The sequence below is a fragment of the Halichoerus grypus genome, chromosome 1 (genome assembly GCF_964656455.1).
Source record: "Halichoerus grypus chromosome 1, mHalGry1.hap1.1, whole genome shotgun sequence".
Taxonomy (NCBI): Eukaryota; Metazoa; Chordata; class Mammalia; order Carnivora; family Phocidae; genus Halichoerus; species Halichoerus grypus.
In genome coordinates, this window is record NC_135712.1 from 13,960,059 (window position 1) to 13,979,821 (window position 19,763).

The 19,763-nt window shown below is 43.0% G+C and overlaps 1 protein-coding gene across 9 annotated transcripts in view; it reads left to right on the plus strand.

Annotated features, from left to right (window-relative positions):
* Positions 1-19,763, plus strand: part of TIAM1 (TIAM Rac1 associated GEF 1) — a 373,738-nt gene that overhangs the window by 153,248 nt on the left and 200,727 nt on the right. For 5 of the 9 annotated variants that reach the window (XM_078053766.1, XM_078054151.1, XM_078053826.1 and 2 more), the window contains one exon: positions 793-878. The exons of the other annotated variants lie outside the window; for them this stretch is intronic. The gene's annotated coding sequence lies outside the window, so the exon portion shown is untranslated. The remainder of the gene's footprint in view (positions 1-792; positions 879-19,763) is intronic. 9 annotated transcript variants of the gene reach the window in all.

Consider the following 19,763-nt stretch of genomic DNA (forward strand, 5'->3'; position numbering starts at 1 on the left):
ACACTCAGAGCAAAGCCCGACACGGAGCTCGATCTCAAGACCCTGAGATCATGACCTCAGTGGAAATCAGGAGTCAACCGCTTAACCGACTGAGCCACCCAGGCGCCCCGGGGCTTTTATTTTAAAAGACAGGAGAGTGGTAAGCACATTTATGTAGAGGAATATCTACATCGGGTCATTTTCTTGAATCATCCCAAGTTTCTTCTGCCCATTAGACTTCCCCTCAAACCTAACGTCTCTCTGAATGAGGTTACTCTTCTCATCCCCACTTCTCCCTTTCAAAATGACAGCAACAGAATCCCAACATCATCCTGCTTCTCTTTGTGTGTCTTCTCCTTGTTCTCTTCTGGTCCTTACTGTATCCTCGGTGTTTGGCATAGTACCTGTCCCATGTTAGGTGCCCAAGAAATATTATTGTATGAACAGAATAAAGGTTGGTTTATATCATGTCATCTGGGTTTGCGGTGGTGTCTCTAGCTACCTAGCCTCCCAAGCCCCTCCCCTTCATCTGTGGCAGCTGTCCCAGTTTAGACTTTTGTCCTCCCTTGCCGGACGGGTTCCCGTGGCTGATTTCCACAGCGCTCAATGGTTCTCAGGTTCTGGCTGAGCGGGGCTTGGCCATAGATGTTCCTGTAAAGCCTCAGAGCCTCCATGTTTCCTGCTGGGGATTCACTTCAAACCTTGTCACCTCGCAACGGTGAGGAATGAAGGAGGAGTCCTGATCTGTGCCTTTATCAGACTAATGTAGTATAACCACTGATGATTGGTCCTAAAGGCTTTTTTCATGTGCAGATGCTGAGGAGGCTGAGGAACCCCAGCCAGGCCTTGCTGTGGTGCCTTCTAGACCTTGGATGGGAGAAAAGTGTTGCTACCTTCAGGTATGTGGAAGTTGTGAGAAAGTGAGTGAGGTGCTCCAGCACGTGAGGTGTCACCAGAGGTTGACAAGAGCTCCCCACTGGAGTGTTGGGGGTACGACTTGTATGCCACGGTCATATCTCATATATTGCCCAGGGTTGTTTTTTCTTCTTTTGACGTGCCTGCATTGAATTAATTAAATGTCAACAATAGAGTGTTGTTAACTGGGTCAGTTCACTTTGCGAAGTACCCAAGGTCACAGAGGGCTGGATTTGAGAATATGGCAGTCACTGTAGGACTCTGAGAACTTCCTTTGACTCAGCTTGGTGGAGCTGGGTCCAAGGAGTGAATGAATCTGAGAGCTGTTGTAGAGAACCTAGGATCCAAGTCTTCAGAGAACCTGAGGAGTTAGAAAGATGGACCTTATTTGTTTTGTTGTATGATGAGAAGACAACAAGTGTTGTACAAGTGAGGAACGTTGGTCAGGTGTTTGGAGATCTTGCGAACAGTCATTCCACATAGAGGGGTCAGTTAAACAGGAATGTTAGAACCCAGGCGCTTCAAGGTTCTATTCAAGGTTCAAAGCCTATCTTTCTAGAGAAACATTGTACGAGAAAGGTATTTTACAAGGACGAAAAACACGCAGGAGCAGATTGTTGTCCAGTATCTGGAGTGGGTCTCATGCTACGTTTTCACCCCCATCCCTTCCTCTGTTGAACCCTAGAAAATGGGTAGATGAGTTACCCAACTCCCATTGGCCTGACCCTCGGCTGTAAGATGAGGGGGCAGGGGAGGAACTAAAAGACCTCTCAGCTCCTTCCTGTCTGCACACTGGGAGTTTGGAGTAGGACAGAAGTCAGTCCTGTTGCCTGTGATTAGGAAAGGCAGCAGAGCTGGCCAGAGGTCCCAAGCCAAATCAGCTACAAGAACTCTAGAGTTTTCTTTTGCAGTGTCTTCACTCTCCATGTGTTTCCAATCACTCCTTTGTGTAATATAAACTAAAACTGTCCAAGTGCTTGTCTTGAGGAACTTTTGGTTACTGTTCAGAAAACAAAGCTCTAGTGGTTTGGGCTGATAGTGGAACATGTTAATTCTGGACACTCTGGCTCTCGTGTTGGCGCTCGCTTACTGCTCTGAGGAGCCCTGTCCACTGGGGGCCAAACTCAGATGATCACAGACCAGGGGGGCCATATCCGTGAATGAATGCCAGGGAGGCAAAGGGTGGTGGCAGGCCATACTTCAGGGCTTGTTGCTATGGTCCAGCATTGCCAGACCTTTCTACTTTCCAAGAGAAGTTGGAAATCCTGATTTTTATGTGAAATCTTCTTATTTTTAAGTGTTGGATCAAAAAGGAAAAAAAAAAACACCACATTTTTTTTAAAGCAGTCCCACCATCCAAACAAAATATGTCTGCAGGCCACACACACCCTCAGGCCACCCTCAGGCCTTTTCTGGGCATACAGACCACAGTATTTCTTGTACATACCAATTTTTAAGAACCTTTTTATTATGGATAATTTCAAATATTTATAAGTGCCAAGAATAATATAGTGAACCTTCATACAAACTCTTATATACCCATTACCTTGCTTCAGTGATTATCAACCCATGGCCAATCTGCTTTTATCTACAACCAACACACACACACACACACACACACACACACACACACCCTAGATTGTCTTGATGCAAATCCCAGACACTGTATTATCTCATCTATAAATATATCAGTATATGTCATGAAAAGGTAAGAACATAAAAAAAATTGACCGTAACTCCTTAATATTATAAAATATACAGTCAGTTTTCAAATTTACCCTCTTGTCTTACAGTTTTTTTAACAGCTTATCTTTTTGAGTCTTGATCCAAATAACACCCACATGTTGCAACTGATAGATATGTTTCTTTAAGTGTTACATAATCAATAGGTTCCCCACTACCCTCTCTTTTTTCCCCTTTTACTTTATTAGTTGAAGAGCCTTAAGTCTCTGACCTGTAAAGTTTCCCATATTCTGGATTTTGCTGATTGAATCTCTGTGGATTTATTCAAACTTTATATACTCATTTAATATCTTTATTTTTAAAGATTTTTAAAGATTTTTAGTTTTATAGCGTAGAGGAGTCTAGACACTTGAATTTTAGCAGCTTTTTTCTTATCCTCCTCCTGAAACTGCATAGTGTATAAGTCTCTGTTTTACAAAGATTTTCTCCTGATAATATGATACTGTTAAATGTGTGCCTAATGTCCTTTTGCCTTTACAGATAAAAGTAGAGTGGGGATGACCAGATCTAAGATCTTGTCAGCCTATAGCTGGCTTTTGGGATCTGTTCATGGATCTGTTTGAAGCTTGGATGCTTTCCCGAAGTGGTGCATGCTGCCTCGTGATGTAAAAACCTCGTTGCTATTTTTAGCTTTTCAAACTCCTGGTAGCAAACAGGAAAGCCTACTGAATCATTTTGGATTGGGATATTTTGGACTTGAAATCAAGGCCCACTGTGGCACCCTAATTAAACATGGTGTGTATGTGGCTCAGCTCAAATGAAGAATTTGTGGAACTCCAAACAGTAACCCATTGCAGAAATGATTCACCTGGAATTTTAGGAAAGGTTATTTGGACCGCTTAGGATCAATTATTTTGAAATGTTAATGGTCTTTAAAGAATGGAGCCTAAGAAACAAAGTAGAGAGTTACTAATATCAACCTTAAATGTTTTCCCTTAAAATCTTTCAGGAAGTTAAAAAACTGGTGAATTTCTTTTTTATTTTATTTTTTATTTATTTTTTATTTTTTTTAAAGATTTTATTTATTTGACAGAGAGAGACACAGCGAGAGAGGGAACACAAGCAGGGGGAGTGGGAGAGGGAGAAGCAGGCTTCCTGCTGAGCAGGGAGCCCGATGCGGGGCTCGATCCCAGGACTCTGGGATCATGACCTGAGCCGAAGGCAGATGCTTAACGACTGAGCCACCCAGGTGCCCCAAAACTGGTGAATTTCTTTTGTCAACTTACCATCAGGTTGTTTCAAGTTCCTTTAAAGTGACGCCATTAAGTTTGAATTCGAGTAAAATGTTTCAACATTAATTATAATGATTATTTTTAAAGATTTTATTTATTTATTTGACAGAGACACAGCGAGAGAGGGAACACAAGCAGGGGGAGTGGGAGAGGGAGAAGCAGGCTTCCCGCGGAGCAGGGAGCCCGATGCGGGGCTCGATCCCAGGACCCTGGGATCATGAACTGAGCCGAAGGCAGACGCTTAACGACTGAGCCACCCAGGCGCCCCTCAACGTTAATTATTTTAATAGGAATCTTTGCATGCAGTATACCAAGATGATCCTGCTGTAGAAATGTATATATAGGTCGGCTGTTTGTGGATCTCACACATCGATTCACTGGGACTCAGCTTCTGATTCTGTTCCTTGGGCATCCTATTTGTGGTCCCTGCAGCGGTTTAGAGAAGTCAAATGACCAGTAAAGTTATATTGATAATATGACTCATGTGAAGATGTCCTTTGAAGTAAAATATTGTCATACAGTGGCCCATAGGGGTGCCAAAGGATAAATGTGTAAATAACATGAACGGTGAGCTGATCTATGGCTGCGATGTGATGAATGATGGGAGGTTGCAGCCTTTGCGGGGAAGCAAGTGGATGCGTCTTGGTTGTCTATTAGCCTAAGAAGAATGTGTGAGACCTGTCAGGTTTCCTGGCTCCTCGCAACCACACTGTGCCTTTAGTAAGAAGAGACCATTCTTGCCAAATTCATTGGGCAGGTAAGCTTGGATTGAATACCGAGGTATTCAGGTTTAGTTGCTATGGAAATTCCTTCACAAAGAAAAAGAATACACATACCATTTAAAATGGATAACTGATGAATTAAGAAATGCCATTATGTGATTTTGGTCTGCCTGCCAGGAACTTCTAGTTCCATTATGTTGACTAGGAAACTAAGTCTTTGTGCAATTTGATTCAAATCTAGCAGTGACCGATGGACCTTGAATAGAAAAGTGGTGTCAGCCGTGTCTAAGTTTTGGGCCCTATTTGCTCTTCATACTTAAGTATCTATAACCCCAGAGTACTGTCTAGTACCCCTATAAGGGCCAGGATGGGTCAGGGTGGCGGGGGGAAGGGCTGAACCAGCCTGAGTTATACCCTTGGTGTCCTCTCTCCCCTCTTTCCTCCCTCCTCCCTCCTTCTCTTCTGTCCTTCCTTTCTTTCTTGCTTACCTGTCTACCTGCCTGCCTGTCTCCGATAACATCTCCGGAGCTATACTTTAGGATCCATTCAAATCTGAATAGTCAGGCATCATTTCCTGTGGTTCTTGTATTCCTTTTGTACACAGATTTGATCCCTGACACACTTCTATTTAAGATTTCCAGTGACGTATTTAAAGTAGTCCTCAGCAACATCCTGTTATGGACGCTGCCTTCCTGAGAAACATGCAGATATTGTAGACGAAGACTGTGTGCAGGGTATAGTTACAAAATGCTCATTTGGAAGATGACATTGAACTTCCCTCCTCATGGATGGATGGGTGAGAGAGGAAGGAAAATGCTGGAACGTGTTCCTTGCACATTGATCTCCAGACTCAGGAGTCAAGGGTGATATGTTTTTTTTGGTCCTCGCTAATGGAGAGGCATGCTTCCTTTCATTTGGGACATGCATAAATTAAGTAACATCCATGAGGCCATGGCAGGAATATAAAGTATTTTCTGCTTTTTTTAGTGTGATAAACTAAGAGTTGCTTTTGACAAAGGGCAAAATCCAGCTTCAGGATGATGGGTGCAGTTTGCTTTCTGTGATCTTTGTCAAGCATCCCAAGGGAATAATATTCATGGCTGTGATATCAGACAGTGGGAGGCTTGGCAGCTGGGGTGTCTGTTCCTGGATTGCTTGGACATGTCACGCTTGGACAGCAGAATCCTGTGGTGTCAGGGAATATGACTCGATTCAGGGAATAGGTATTGAGTACCTGTTACGTTCCAGGTGCTATGAGAAGTGCTAGATACAAAGGAACACGTGAGACATCGAGCCTGCCCATAAGGTGCTCACAGCCCAGTGCATGAAACAGACTCGCAATCACATACATGGAGAATGGTGTGTGATCAAGGCAGAAGGAGAAGTATATAGAGAACACAGAGTAGAGAAATGTCTGCTTTGTTGGAATCTACTGGAGAGATTCTTTTCTGGTCACTGTCCTGAGTTGAGTGCTTGGAGAATGGATCCAGGATCCTCAAGCTATAGTCTGATGACCAAATTCTGCTTGCTTCCAGTTTTTGTGAGCCCCTTATAGTTGACATTTTTTAAATGGTTGGGGAAAAAAATCATAAGAGGTATAATAAATGATAACATGTGAAAGTTATATGAAATTCAAATGCTGCTGTCCAAGAATAAAGGGTCATTGGAACAAGGCCATATTGTTTGCTTCCATATTGTCCATGTCGCTTTTATGTTACAATGGCTCAGTTGAAGATCCCCAGAGAGACTAGTGCCCACTGTGTGAATCTACTCCGCTGCTATAACAGAGGACCACAGACAGGGTGGTTTAAATAATATGAATTTATTTTCGCACAATTCTGGAAGTTGGAAGTTTGAGATCACGATGTTGATTCCTTCTGAGGCTGCTTCTTGGCTAGTAGATGGCCATCTTCTTCCTGTGTCCACACGTGTTCTTCCCACTCTAAGTGTCTGTGTCCAAATCTTCTCTTTTTATAAGGACACCAGCCATATTGGATTTAGGGCTCACCCATATGATGAGCTCATTTTAACTTAATTACTTCTTTAAAGACCCCATCTCCATATACCGTCATATTCTGAGGTACTCAGAGTTAGGATTTAAACATATGAATTTTGGAGGACCCATTTCAGCCCATAATACCCACAGTGCCTAACATATTTACTATCTGGCTCTTCACCGAAAAATCTGTTCACTCTGCACTATGCTGTTACTTAGTTATGGTGTGTTCTGCCCGTCCTCCTTCCTCTCCCCTCCATCAACATACACTCACTTAGTTGTGACCATCACCATTCTCTTCTCAATCCATCCATCTCTCCATCCATTCATCCAACCACCTGTCCGTCCATATCTCCATCCATCCATCCATCCATCCATTCAACCACTTGTCCATCCATTCATCCATCCATCTATGGTTTTTGGCCATGATGGTGTCAGCTGCTCCAGATTTGTTTAGAGAGAATATAGAACTCTTACCAACAATGCCTGTAGGTTGAGCTGTACTTTCCTCTCCATCCATGGCTGATGCTCTGTTATCTTCTCAGTTCCACTATCTCACTCTCAAAACAGCTTCCTCCACTCCCCAACACCCCTCCAGTGGCAGGTTACAAGGCCCACCGGTTGAGTATTCAGCAGAAACCTTTGAATCACTTCTCATTTAATCACAATTTCAGATTGAGAGGACCGGAGCCCCATTCATCAAGCTGTGAGAGAACTCTCCACAAGCACTTTTATTTTCAAATGGCACTTTGCTTAACAAATTCACTCCACCTGGGATACTTTTAATTTTTTGTGGCCCATAGAAATAAAAAACAGTGCCTTGGTGGGACCTCTAATCTTGTCTCTAGGAGCCGGCAATACTGGGAGGATCACCATGGAATTAAGAGAGTGATTGGTTGGTATAACTAGGAATGCATTTTTACCTTCGTGTAAAATGCTGAAATGATGGTCTTCCTTATCAAGTTAAAGGAGAGATGTGTGAAGTCAGTGGAAGGACTTCTGTGGCCGTGGATGTTGCACGTGTTGTGAAGCTGTCGTGCTGGACGCTTTTCCTTGTAACGTTGCTTTCTTGAAATTGAACACCACTGATCTCTCTTTAAGAAAAATGCTTCAGAAAATACACAGGAAGAGGCTTTTTTTTTCTTTCTTTCTGTGGTTGCATTGCATGTTGTGTGGTTTCAGAGGCACTTCCTTTGGTTGCCCCAAGCCTGGAGTTTCCTCAAAACCAGAGAGCTTTCTTTTGGAAGGATTCTAAAATCATGATCTGGATACTGCAAAAGCATCTCCAGCCTCTGCTCTCTGGTCCCTTCTTAATTTGGGGGTGATCCACATTCTCCCAGAAGAGAGAAGAATCTAAGACATTCACCATGGGGTCGTTCAGCATTTTAGAAGAGGGGAAACAAGGGTGAAATAAAGAAATATATAAAGAAGTAGGCAGGGAGAAGGCACATCAAGTACAGTTTTATTTTTTTAAAGATTTTATTTATTTAATTGACAGATAGAGAGAGAGCACAAGTAGGCAGAGAGGCAGGCAGAGGGAGAGGGAGAAGCAGACTCTCCACTGAGCAGGGAGCCCGACACGGGGCTCGATCCCAGGACCCTGGGATCATGACCTGAGCCGAAGGCAGCCGCTTAACCGACTGAGCCACCCAGGCGCCCCTCAAGTACAGTTTTAAAAGAAATAAAAAGGTGGGAATCTTAGTGGCTCACAAAGTATTTTTTCACAAACATGGAATTGGGAGGTATGCTGTGGTTCCCAGGGGCATCTTTTTGGTTTTTTCCCAGCAAAATAGCAACATCAACAGCAAGACCATTCAGAAACAAACAAACAAACAAACAAAACAAAACCCAGAAAAAAACCCCCAACCCTATTAGTGTAGACCTTTTGTTGCAAGGGTTAGAAACCCCAGTTGATTTAAGGCCAGAGTGGAAATGAATTGATCCCTGGAAGGAACAGGATCAAGCTGGATATAGGGGACAGTTGGACCTAGAGAAGTCAGCACATCAGGCTTCTCCTGGTTTTCATCTTTGTTTTTTCCTCTGTCAGATTAGTTGTTCTCAGTCTGGCTTGAGCCTGGCAGAGACATGCTGCCAACAGCTTGAGGCTGACACTCTCAGGTTTAAAAGTTCTCTGATTGGCTATGATAGATCATTTACCACCTCTGACCAATCACTACGTCCAGGGTCTTGAGGTTTGGTGATTTTCCTTGCCTGGATCATGCTCATCTTTGTGGCTGGGGGTGGCGGAGAAGAAAGTGTGGAGATGCTCTTCAGAGAAAAGCAGCCACAAATAAAGGAGGAAGGGACAGGTCCCCACCACCAGTCTTAGGCAAAAAAGACATCCGAGAACTTGATTATCCTGTTATAGAGGGTGCATACTAATCAGAAAATAAAGCAATTCCTGCCTCAGAGTGCAGGTAAGACAGATGGGTGCTCATTGCCCCAAGAGGTGATAGATGGGCATTTCTTTAAACATAAAAATAGAGCATATTCATACGTAATGGATCCATGATTCATCATGAGGAGAAAGTATTGGGTGGATGGCTTGCATCTTTGGGCTCAATGTGGGGACAACCGCCACACCTTTCCCATTTCCTTTCTGGTGCCCCTGGGTTGTAAGCATCAGATCCCAAAGCTCGTCCAGTCCAGTGACACTAAAGAAGTGGGGAAGAGGATGGGTGCATTGAGCCCACTCTTAAATGCTGCTTCCATTTTTAAATAAAGTCACGGCAAGGGGTATATTCTTATGCAGGCCACATACATATTCATGTGTATATAAACATCTGGGTATGTAAGTACATAAATATATACATACTTTATCTATCTACCTACCTACCTATCTACCTGCCTATCCATCTAATCAATTATCTCTCTGACAATATTCCTTAAAGAAGAGTTACCTGAATCTTTAACCATATGATCTACTATTAGTTAAAGATTGGAGGAGAATGTCTTCATGAATTAAGTATCTCCTTTAGAACAAGTATTTGATCTTATATGTCATTAACTGTCTTACTCATTGAATTTTACAGAGATTTACTAGAGTGCTATTTATATGGGATTTTATACCTGGAGTCTAAATTAAGAGGCTTTCTTATTTGGGAAGGGGGAGTTAATATTTGGTGGGAAATATTTTTCCCTAAGATGGTTTTCATGTGCTTTTATTCACTTTTCTTAACTGGTGAAATATGCCAACCCATCCAGAATAGTACACAAAACTTGTACACCTAATGGGCAGTATGGTCATCACCAGCTCAAGAAGTGGGACATTGTCAGCCCCCCAGAAGACCTCTCTTTCCATCCTCAATCGGTCTCTTCCCACCTCCTAAGGGTAACAACTGGGCTTGACTTTTTTTTTTTTTTTTTTTAAGATTTTATTTATTTGTTTGACAGAGAGAGACACAGCGAGAGAGAGAGGGAACACAAGCAGGGGGAGTGGAAGAGGGAGAAGCAGGCTGCCTACGGAGCAAGGAGCCCGATGTGGGACTGGGCTTGACTTTTATGGAATTGTGTTTTTGCTTTTCTTCACAGTTTTATGACTCCAATATGTATCTCTAAGCGTTGTTGTTTAGTTTTCCTTGTTTTTGAAACTTATATGAACGGAAATATTTTTTGTTTAGTGTTCTAGGTTTGGCTTCATTTCCTCACCTTTTTAAGAAATGAAATTCATGTCTTTTGTGTGTAGTTCTGATTTATCCATATTGTTATTATACAATTTTATTGTGTGAATAGACTGTAACTGATATAGTAGCCATTCTGTGGCTGATGAACACTTGGGTGAGTTCGAGTGCTTGGCATTGTGCATAAGGCTGCAAAGAATGTCTAGGGATATCTTCCCCAGACCACATGTGCATGCATTTCTTGGGGTATCTCTAGGAGTGGAATTGCTGATTCTTCATCTTTAACGGGTAAGGTAGTTGACCCAGTTACATTCTCCCTGGGAATAGAAGGGAGTTCCTGTTGGTTCAGGTCCTCAGGGAAACCTCATTATCACTCATCTGAATTCTAGTTATTCTGGTAATCAGTGGATTTCTTGCTTTTAATTTACATTTGCCTGAAAATCAATAATGTTAAGCTCCTTTTCATAGGTTTATTGGCCATTTGGAATATCCTTTTTTGTGGCCTGCCTCTTCAAATCACTTGTCATTTTCTGTTTGGTAGTTGGTCTTATTGATTTTATGTGTGTGTGTGTGTGTGTGTGTGTGTGTGTGTGTGTGTGTGTGTTTAACATATTCTGGGTAATATGCCTTTATTGGTTGTGTGTGTTGCAGATATGGTCTCCCAGTGTGGCTTGTCTTTCATTCTTATTTATTTTTTAAATAAATTATTATTTTTAAAATAAATAAATAAATACATTTTCAGTCTGAATGTAATCAGATTAGTTATTTGCCTTTATGTCTGCCCTATTTAAATAAAATCTGTTTTTTTTTTGAAAGATTTTATTTTTAAGTCCTCTCTCTACACCCAGTGTGGGGCTCAAACTCACAACCCCTAGATCAAGAGTCACACATTCCTCTGGCTGAGCCAGCCAGGTGCCGCTAAAATCTCTTTTTTGGTCCAAGATTACCCACTGTTACCTTAGATTACAAAGCCTTATATAAATTGGTACTTTCTCCTTCCCAGACAATACAGGGCATTAGAGTATTTTAACTCCTTTTACGCCCGCCTTGTATATAGGTTATTGTTATGGCATGTCTTTTTTTTCTTTTATATCACTTAAAATCTCCTAAGATGTTATTATTTTATCTCTGTTCCAGGTGGTCTTTATTTCTACTCAATATGGAATTCTGGGTTGGCAGTTATTTTCCTTTAACACTTAGGAGGTAACAGCTCATCCTCTGCTGGCTCCTTTTGTTTCTGTTGGGAAGTCAGCTGACAGCCCAGGGGATGCGTCTTCGTAGGTCATTAGTCTTCCTCTTGCTGCTTCTACAGTTCTTCTCTTTGGCTTTTCCAGTTCTGCTATGACATGTCTAGGTGTAAGTATCTTCTTATTTTTTCTGTTTGGGGTTTGTAGGACTTCTGGAAACTGTGGATTGGTGTCTTTTGTGCATTTGGGGAAATTGCCATCCTGTGTCTCTTCTGCCTGATTCTCTTTTTTCCTGCATGTTTCTTTCTGTCTTCTGTCTTTTACTTTCTCCTTCTCTGTTTTTCATATTTTTGTCCTTCCATGCTTCATTCTGCCAACGAGTCTGAAAAGGAAATACTATTTTATTCATTCAGTGGTCTTTTAGGTCCTGCTGTGTGCTACGTATTGTCTGTCTTAGGTAGTTGGGATACTTCAGTGAACAAAAGAGACAAAGATCCTTGTCTTTGTGAATTACCATGAAATAATAAACAATTGTTTAATTAGTTATTAATAGTCCTTCATTTTAATTAGTTAACTTTATGCTATAATATGCTAGAAGGTGGTAAGTGCTATCAAAAAAAGGAAAAGTAGGGGCGCTTGGGTGGCTCAGTTGTTAAGCATCTGCCTTCAGCTCAGGCCATGATCCCGGGGTCCTGGGATCGAGCCTCGGCATCAGCATCGGGCTCCCTGCTCAGCGGGAAGCCTGCTTCTCCCTCTCCCGCTCGCCCTGCTTGTGTTCCCTCTCTTGCTGTTTCTCTCTCTGTCAAATAAATAAATAAAATCTTTAAAGAAGAAAAAAAAGGAAAGGTAGAGCTGCTTTGGGGAGAGGGGCAGTTTTGGGGGGAAGTAGGGCCAGTTAGGGGTACAGTGATGAGAAGGTACCATTTGAATGAGGACTTAAAGATAAAGGAATTAGCTAATTGCATATCTGGAATGTTCCAGAAAGAGGGAGTGTGTCTGGAAAGTTCAGGGAACATCAGAGAGGCCAAGTGTGGCTGAAGTGGCTTGAGCTAGGGGAGAAGGAGCAGGAGGTGAGGCTTTGTAGGTCCCTCCAGGGAGTTTGGCTTTTACTCCTTGATTTGAGCAGAGGGGAGTGTGATCTGATTTGCACATCAAAGGGAGGGCTGGCTTCTGGGGTGAGATCAGACTGTGTAAACCGGGAGCCTTGTTAAGGAGTTTTGCTCTAGCCCAGTAGAGAGAAGATCGTGGCTCACGGTATAGTGGCAACCGTGGGGGTGTTGAGAGGTGATTTGGATTTTAGGTGATTTGGATCTCTTCCTACTGCTGGGGATGCTCCAGGAGAGCAAGGGGATTTGATGCTGTAGGGGAGAGAGAGGGGAGTTGCTGGAATATTGTCCTCAAGGGCAGGGAGGGGGTGCCTAGGGTCTAGTCCCACGAGGAGGGATGGATTTTAGATGGGGTGTGGATAGTTATCTGTGGTCACAGGCAGGAGGTAGAGTATATGGGTACAGATATCTGCTTGTTGGTGAATACACAGAGGCTTGGACGTTGTGGTAGTCCTATCTGATTGCTTCAGTCTTCTCAGAGAAGTAGGACAAGAGATCATCAGCTGAGAAAAAAGATGAGAGATTGTTGGGCATTTGGGATGAGAAGAGTAGATAGGAACTTCACGAAGGGTGAATGGACTGGGAACTTTGGTATGAGATCACCAGTTTCATTTAGGGCAGACTTGACATTAGTGGTTGTGAGTTTAAGATACGACCAGTGGACTGTTCAACTGTCTGGGTGCAGGTGCCAACCGGGCAGTTTGTTGGATCTCACCGGGTGGGTATCTTTGCCAAATGGATGTGACCAAGTGATAGAGGGGCCAGGGAGTTAAGGAAGAGAACTCAGTGGTAGACCAGGGAAGAATGTGAGGCAACATGGTTTTGAGGGCCACCAGAAGGTGGAGGGAGTTGGTGGGCTTGAGGTCTGAGGGGGTTGGTCTGGACAAGTAGGAGGTGGTGAGCTGAGAGTCGGACGCATGGTGTTGACTGTATGGAGAGAGGACTGGTCTTTCCCCCTTTTGGTTAACAAAATGCTATTTCAGAGATTTAGCATGCTGGCTCTTTTTTTTTTTTTTTTTAAAGATTTTATTTATTTATTTGATAGAGAGAGACACACAGTGAGAGACGGAACACAAGCAGGGGGAGTAGGAGAGGGAGAAGCAGGTCCCCCGCCAAGCAGGGAGCCTGATGTGGGGCTCGATCCCAGGACCTTGGGATCATGACCTGAGCTGAAGGCAGACACTTTAACGACTGAGCCACCCAGGCGCCCCGGCATGCTGGCTCTTGAAAATTCATAGGAGAGGTCGAAAAGCCCAAGTACTTGTGTATTATTGGAATAAATGTGTATTTCCCTCCTTGTTCCCTATTTCTCTTCTTGTTGTTTGGGGTTCAGAGGACTTTATTTCTGTGGTTTCAGGAGCGAGCTCAGGCTCGCTTGGTTTTTAATCATGCTTTCTGGTCTTGGTTATCATCACAAAGGTGTATTCAATCTAAGTCAACAAATATTTGTTGTGGGTCTACCATGTGCTAAGCTCTCTTCTAGGCACTCAAGATAGAGTTGGGAGAAGAATGACTCAAAATCCTTGCCCGTGTGGGGCTTAGATTCTAGTGAGGGAGAGAAACAGTAGATAAGACAAATGGTAAAATAGGAAAATGATTAGTGTGTGTTTTTAAAGCGAAAAAAATAATGTAGGGAAGTGAGAAAGGAAATGTGTCAGAGAAAGAGGTGGTGGTGCTGCAGGGCTGGAGCAGCTGAGGGGACCTCACTGGGAAGGGGACAGTGAGCAAAGACCTCAAGTCTAAGGTCATGGGTATACTCAGAATAAAGGTAAGTCCCCATGGAAGCAAATAGCACAAGTTGGCGCACCAAGTCCTTATGAAAACCAAAACCCACGCTAATGCCAAAGGCCAAGAATGTTGTTTTTGGTTAATGAAATTGAATGAGCCAGTAGGATCTATGTGTGTGGGTCAGTATGTGTGAATGAGACTGTGGAAATGGGCAGTTCATTAACAGCTATATTTGACTCTTTTGGGGAGGTGGGATGGGCTGTCTGAGGGGTGTTCCTTCAGGAGCTTGCTCACCTCAGACCCAGCCAACCTGACTAATTTTTGCCCAGTGGAAAGTTATGTGGGCAAGGGTTTGCAGCTGTTCCTCAATGGGCTGAGTTCATCTGTGGCCAGAGAAGAGAACAAAGGCTCTTAGGATACAGGGCTTTGGCAGGAGCCACAAGTCTGAATCATAAGCCCAAGTCTAAGAAAGGTGTGTGAATTTGTTGGAGCAAGAAAAGTGAAAGTCAGAAATGGCTTGTCTTGGTCATGGCCAGGCCTCAGCAAGGATTCTGTTTAGTGGGTTGGCATCGTTGCAACCCATTGTTGAGGACTCCCTTTTCTCAGAAACCAGACGGCTGGGAGTGGAAGGCTGAGCCTGGGTGTTTCAGAGGATCCAGTAAAGTTTGTCAACCTGCTTGGGAGAGCCTACACCTCACCGACTGGTCGGCATGTGTAACTCTTGGTACCTCGCCAAGAGCAGTGTGTCATCCTGTGAGTCACCTGCCATGTTTTACTGGGAAGTCTGGGAGAGCGTGAGCAAAATTCTGTTCATTATGTATTTCTTTTGATTGTGAACCACCACTGTAAATAGTTGAGTATAAAATATCCACCTAATGGTTAACTATCTCAGTCCAGACCTTGAACTTGCCTGTTGCAGAGGAACTTGGTTCTGCAAAAGGGCCCAGTGAATTTATTTACGAGATTCCTTCACATACATTATGCATATTCTTTGACTGTTGTGCAATTTAACTTGCTCATCTTAGATACCTTGTTCATCTTCTTTCTCAGACGGAGGGATGATTACCTGCCAGGAGCTTCTTGACAAACCCTGAGATATGTTGCTTGCCTGCTACATTTGGCCTTGAGAGGGGGATAAGGTACCCCATAAGCAGGTGCAGGCTTTGGGAATCAGGTCCAGTTCTCTGCCTTTGTGAGCCCAGAACCTGTGACTTTTAAAGGTGATGATAATAATAAAATCACATACAAGCAGCCAAGACTGTAGGCCACACGTAGCAATGAAATGAGGGAGGGCTGTGGTCCCAGCCTCAGAGAGACCAGGTTGGAATTTCAGACCTGACTCCCACCTGTCAGGCGGCTTTGGGCAGTTCAAGTAACCTTTCGGTGCCTCAGTTTCTTTATCTGTAAAATGGGTCTAGTTATCATACTTTGTTGAGTTGTCATGGGGACCAGGCACAAAAATGGATAAGCAGCCCTCAGCCCTGTGATTTGCATGAAGTGCTCAGGAAATGTGATTCATCCTTGAGTAGCGTCACAAGAGAAATACTATTATAACCCACTTTACAGATGAGACACTGAGGTTTTACAAGGATTAGGTGATGAGCTTATGACTAGAAAATGAATTCCTGGCCAGTTCGGGTCCGTTAAGTGTGTAAAAGGTGGTCGTTAAAATGTGTGCCGTTTCATGTATTCAACGGGTAACTTGAGTTTGGTGCATTTCTCTCACTCTTAATGGTGCTGGATTTACATCGAACCCTTCAGGTTTCTTGATCTGCTTTGAAATCGGGGATGGGAACAGATTGTGGGGAAGCCGATGTACAGCGAGGGGTGCTGCTTACAGGTGTGACGTCTGGCATCCTGTGAAAGCTTTGCCCGGGAAGAGGTGCGCCTTGTTCTACCTTTATAATTGGGAACGATTTAATTTCATAGTTTAGACAATCCCATTTTATCTCTTACAATCAGAGAAAATCGCTCTTTTAGGTATGTGATTAAGATCACGGTAATGTGACAGGGAGAACAGGCACATTTTAAAGCTGGCTGATGTGCTTAGATCAAAGTTTTGATTACTTTTGTTTTTAGCAGCAGTATTTTGAAAAGCTACGAGGTCCTGAGCCAACAGGCTGCAAATGCGGTGTTGTTTTGAATCTCTCAAAAAAGTTGTGGTAAAAATCTACGTGCGATAAAATTTGCCATTTTGACCATTTTTAAGTCTACGGTTCAGTAGCATTAATGATGTGCACTGTGTTGGACAAAGAACACTGCTATCTGTGTCCCAGACTCATCACTCACGCGGCAGCGCTGTAACCATTAAATGGGGACTTCCCATCCCCTTTGCCCCCCAGCATTTGGTAACCTCTAGTCTCTTTTCAGTCTCTTTGAATCGGCTTCTTCTAGGTATTTCATAGAAGTGGAATCATGCAGTCGTTGTTCTTTTGTGTCTGATGTCATCATTTGGCGTACTGTTTTCAAGGTTCATCCATTTGTAGCCTTTTTCTGAACTTCGTTCTTCTTATTGGCTAAGTATTTGTCTGTCGGATGGATGGGCCCCATTTTGTCCACCTGTTCATCTGTTGATGGACGCCTGGGTTGCGGACACTTTTGGCCAGTTGTGTGCAGGGATGCGGTTCATATTCACGTGCAAGTGAAAAGATGCTATTTTGCAGCATCTGTAGAGACATGTTTTTGTTTCTTGGGGAGAAATTGGAGGAGTCTTGTCTTTGGCAGGGTGCCCACATGACCCCTCGGGCATGTATGAATCCATCGCACATCACCCCCAGGCTTACCCACAGTCTTGCCCAGCCTCGTAATTTGTTTGGGAGGATGCTGGCTGCTGGTGAATCAGACTGCCTTCAGCCGTCCTGGCTTGACTGCATCCTTCTGTCCGGGTCTCTGAGCCTCTTGTTTGCTCGTCTGGGGCTGAGCCAAGACATTTTTCACGCACCTAGTTATTATGGTTTACTTATTAGTTTCCGATGGGCTCAATTTGTATCAGTTTTTAATTTATATGTGCCTTTTGTACTGTGTTGGGGCCCAAAATTATATATGCATATACTGCATTTAATGTTTATTTTATGGATTTTTTTTTTTTCCAGGAAGGAATAATTGAGTTGGCAGGACATACAGCAGATTTGTTTCAGTAGATCTGGGTTCTAGACTGAATCTACCATTATTTTATTATGTGAGCCTGAGTGAGTCCCTTAACCCTTCTGACCTCAGATGGGTGAGGGATTAATCAGAACCCCTTCTTACTCTTATGTATGTGGGTCTGCAACTCTTCATGTGTCTGTTGCCTACCCCAGGTCACTTAATATTTTGAGATATAGGCTTATTGTATTTTCCAGTTGAAAATACTCTTTGCAAGAGGGTTCCCCTTTCTCTGCATCCTCACCAAACATCTGTTGTTTCATGACTTGTTAATTTTAGCCATTCTGACTAGTATGAGGTGGTATCTCATTGTGGTTTTGATTTGTATTTCCCTGATGATGAGTGATGTTGAACATTTTTTCATGTGTCTGTTGGTCATTTGTATGTCTTCTTTGGAGAAATGTCTGTTCATGTCTTTTGCCCATTTCTTGACTGGATTTTTTGGGTTTTTTGGGTGTTGAGTTTGATAAGTTCTTTATAGATTTTGGATACTAGCCCTTTATCTGATAAGACATTTGCAAATATCTTCCCCATCCCCTCTTACACTGTTGGTGGGAATGCAAACTGGTGTGGCCACTCTGGAAGACAGTATGGAGGTTCCTCAAAAAGTTAAAAGTAGAGCTACCCTATGACCGAGCAATTGCACTATTAGGTATTTATCTAAAGTATACAAACAGTGATTCGAAAGGGCACATACACCCCAATGTTTATAGTAGCAATGTCCACAATAGCCAAACTATGGAAGAGCCCAGATGTCCATCGACAGATGAATAGATAAAGAAGATGTTGTATATACACACACACACACACACACACATTTGTATATACACACACACAATGGAATATATATATATATACGTGCACACACACAAAATGGAATATTACTCAGCCATCAAAAAGAATGAAATCCTGCCATTTGCAACCACGTGGATGGAACTAGAGGGTATTATGCTAAGCAAAATAAGTCAGAAAGACAAATATCATATGATTTCACTCATATGTGTAAGAAACAAAACAGATGAACATAGAGGAAGGGAAGGAAAAATAAGATGAAAACAGAGAGGGAGACAAATCATAAGAGACTCTTAACTCTAGGAAACAAACTGAGGGTTGCTGGAGGGGAGGGGGATAAGGGGATAGGGTAACTGGGTGATGGGCATTAAGGAGGGGACTTGATGAAATGAGCACTGGGTGTTACATGCTACTGATGAATCACAAAATTCTACCTCTGAAACAAAAAAAAAAAAAGAAAAGAAAAAGAAAATACTCTTTGCATATTGGATTTTTGTTTACATTAGGGAAAATGGCACCAAGTGCTCCCAGAGTCCATAAAATCTAATGTCTATGTTCTTAGAAAGGAAACACAAGTGGATTCTCATTTGCATGTCTCCTCTGACATTAGAAGTCATTTAGTTTTCATTGAATCTGTGCCTGTCACTAGTAGAGAACTGTGTAAGGTGTCAGGAGTTAGAAACACATCTATGGGTGTGGTCCTTGTCACTTCACTGTTGCTCCCAGGTGCTAGGTGTGTCCCTTACTGTCTGCTTCACCTTGTTCCCACCTACCCTTCCTCCAGTATGTTTTGGTCTGTAAATTGTGGAATGATAGTTTCCAGTGTTTTAATATAAAATAAAAATCAAAACCCTCAATAACGAAAACAAGTAACTGTTATGTTGGTTGTCCTTGGTGAGTGCCAAGGGCCCGTGTGTCTCACTGTGGCGATCCTCATGAGGGGGGCTTGCTGCTTCCCCACAGTAGGGACTTGAGGAAGGGCTCAACAGGTCTCTCTATGACCCCTGAGTCTTGGAATGCCCCCCACGCTCCAATCTGGTACATAACTAGTGTCTGGACTATATTTCTCTCCATGACCAAAATAGCACTATCAACACGAAAACCTTGAAAACATATAAAACACTAACATGGTTGGTTGCTTATTTCCTGACTGAAAATTGTGTTTGTACAATTGGGGGCCCCTTACCATTTAGGGAGAGTGTTGGATATGTGCCCTATATGAAGCCCGTTAACCCATGTAACCCCATGGATTGTCAATAGGCATTGATTTCAACTTCCCATTTTACTGAAAGGGAAGCCAGGTGGCTTGCTCTAAGTTATTCCTCTGGTGGTTGGTGGAGCGGGGACTCGGACAAGACCTTATTTCACATCCTTGCTTCTCCCTTGACCAAAGGAGGCCTCCTCAGTGGGACTGCTCCTTGAGCCCCAGTGGGAGACGCTCCCTGGGGGCTATATTGAGGACCGTAAGGCTATCCTGGCTCCACACATTCTTTGGAGAGAAAGCAGGACTGAAATTAGAGCTTGACTTCCTATCTTCTTACATTAGTTATTCAGCACAACTGCGCTTTTAGTGCCAATAATAATTATTATTGTTTATTG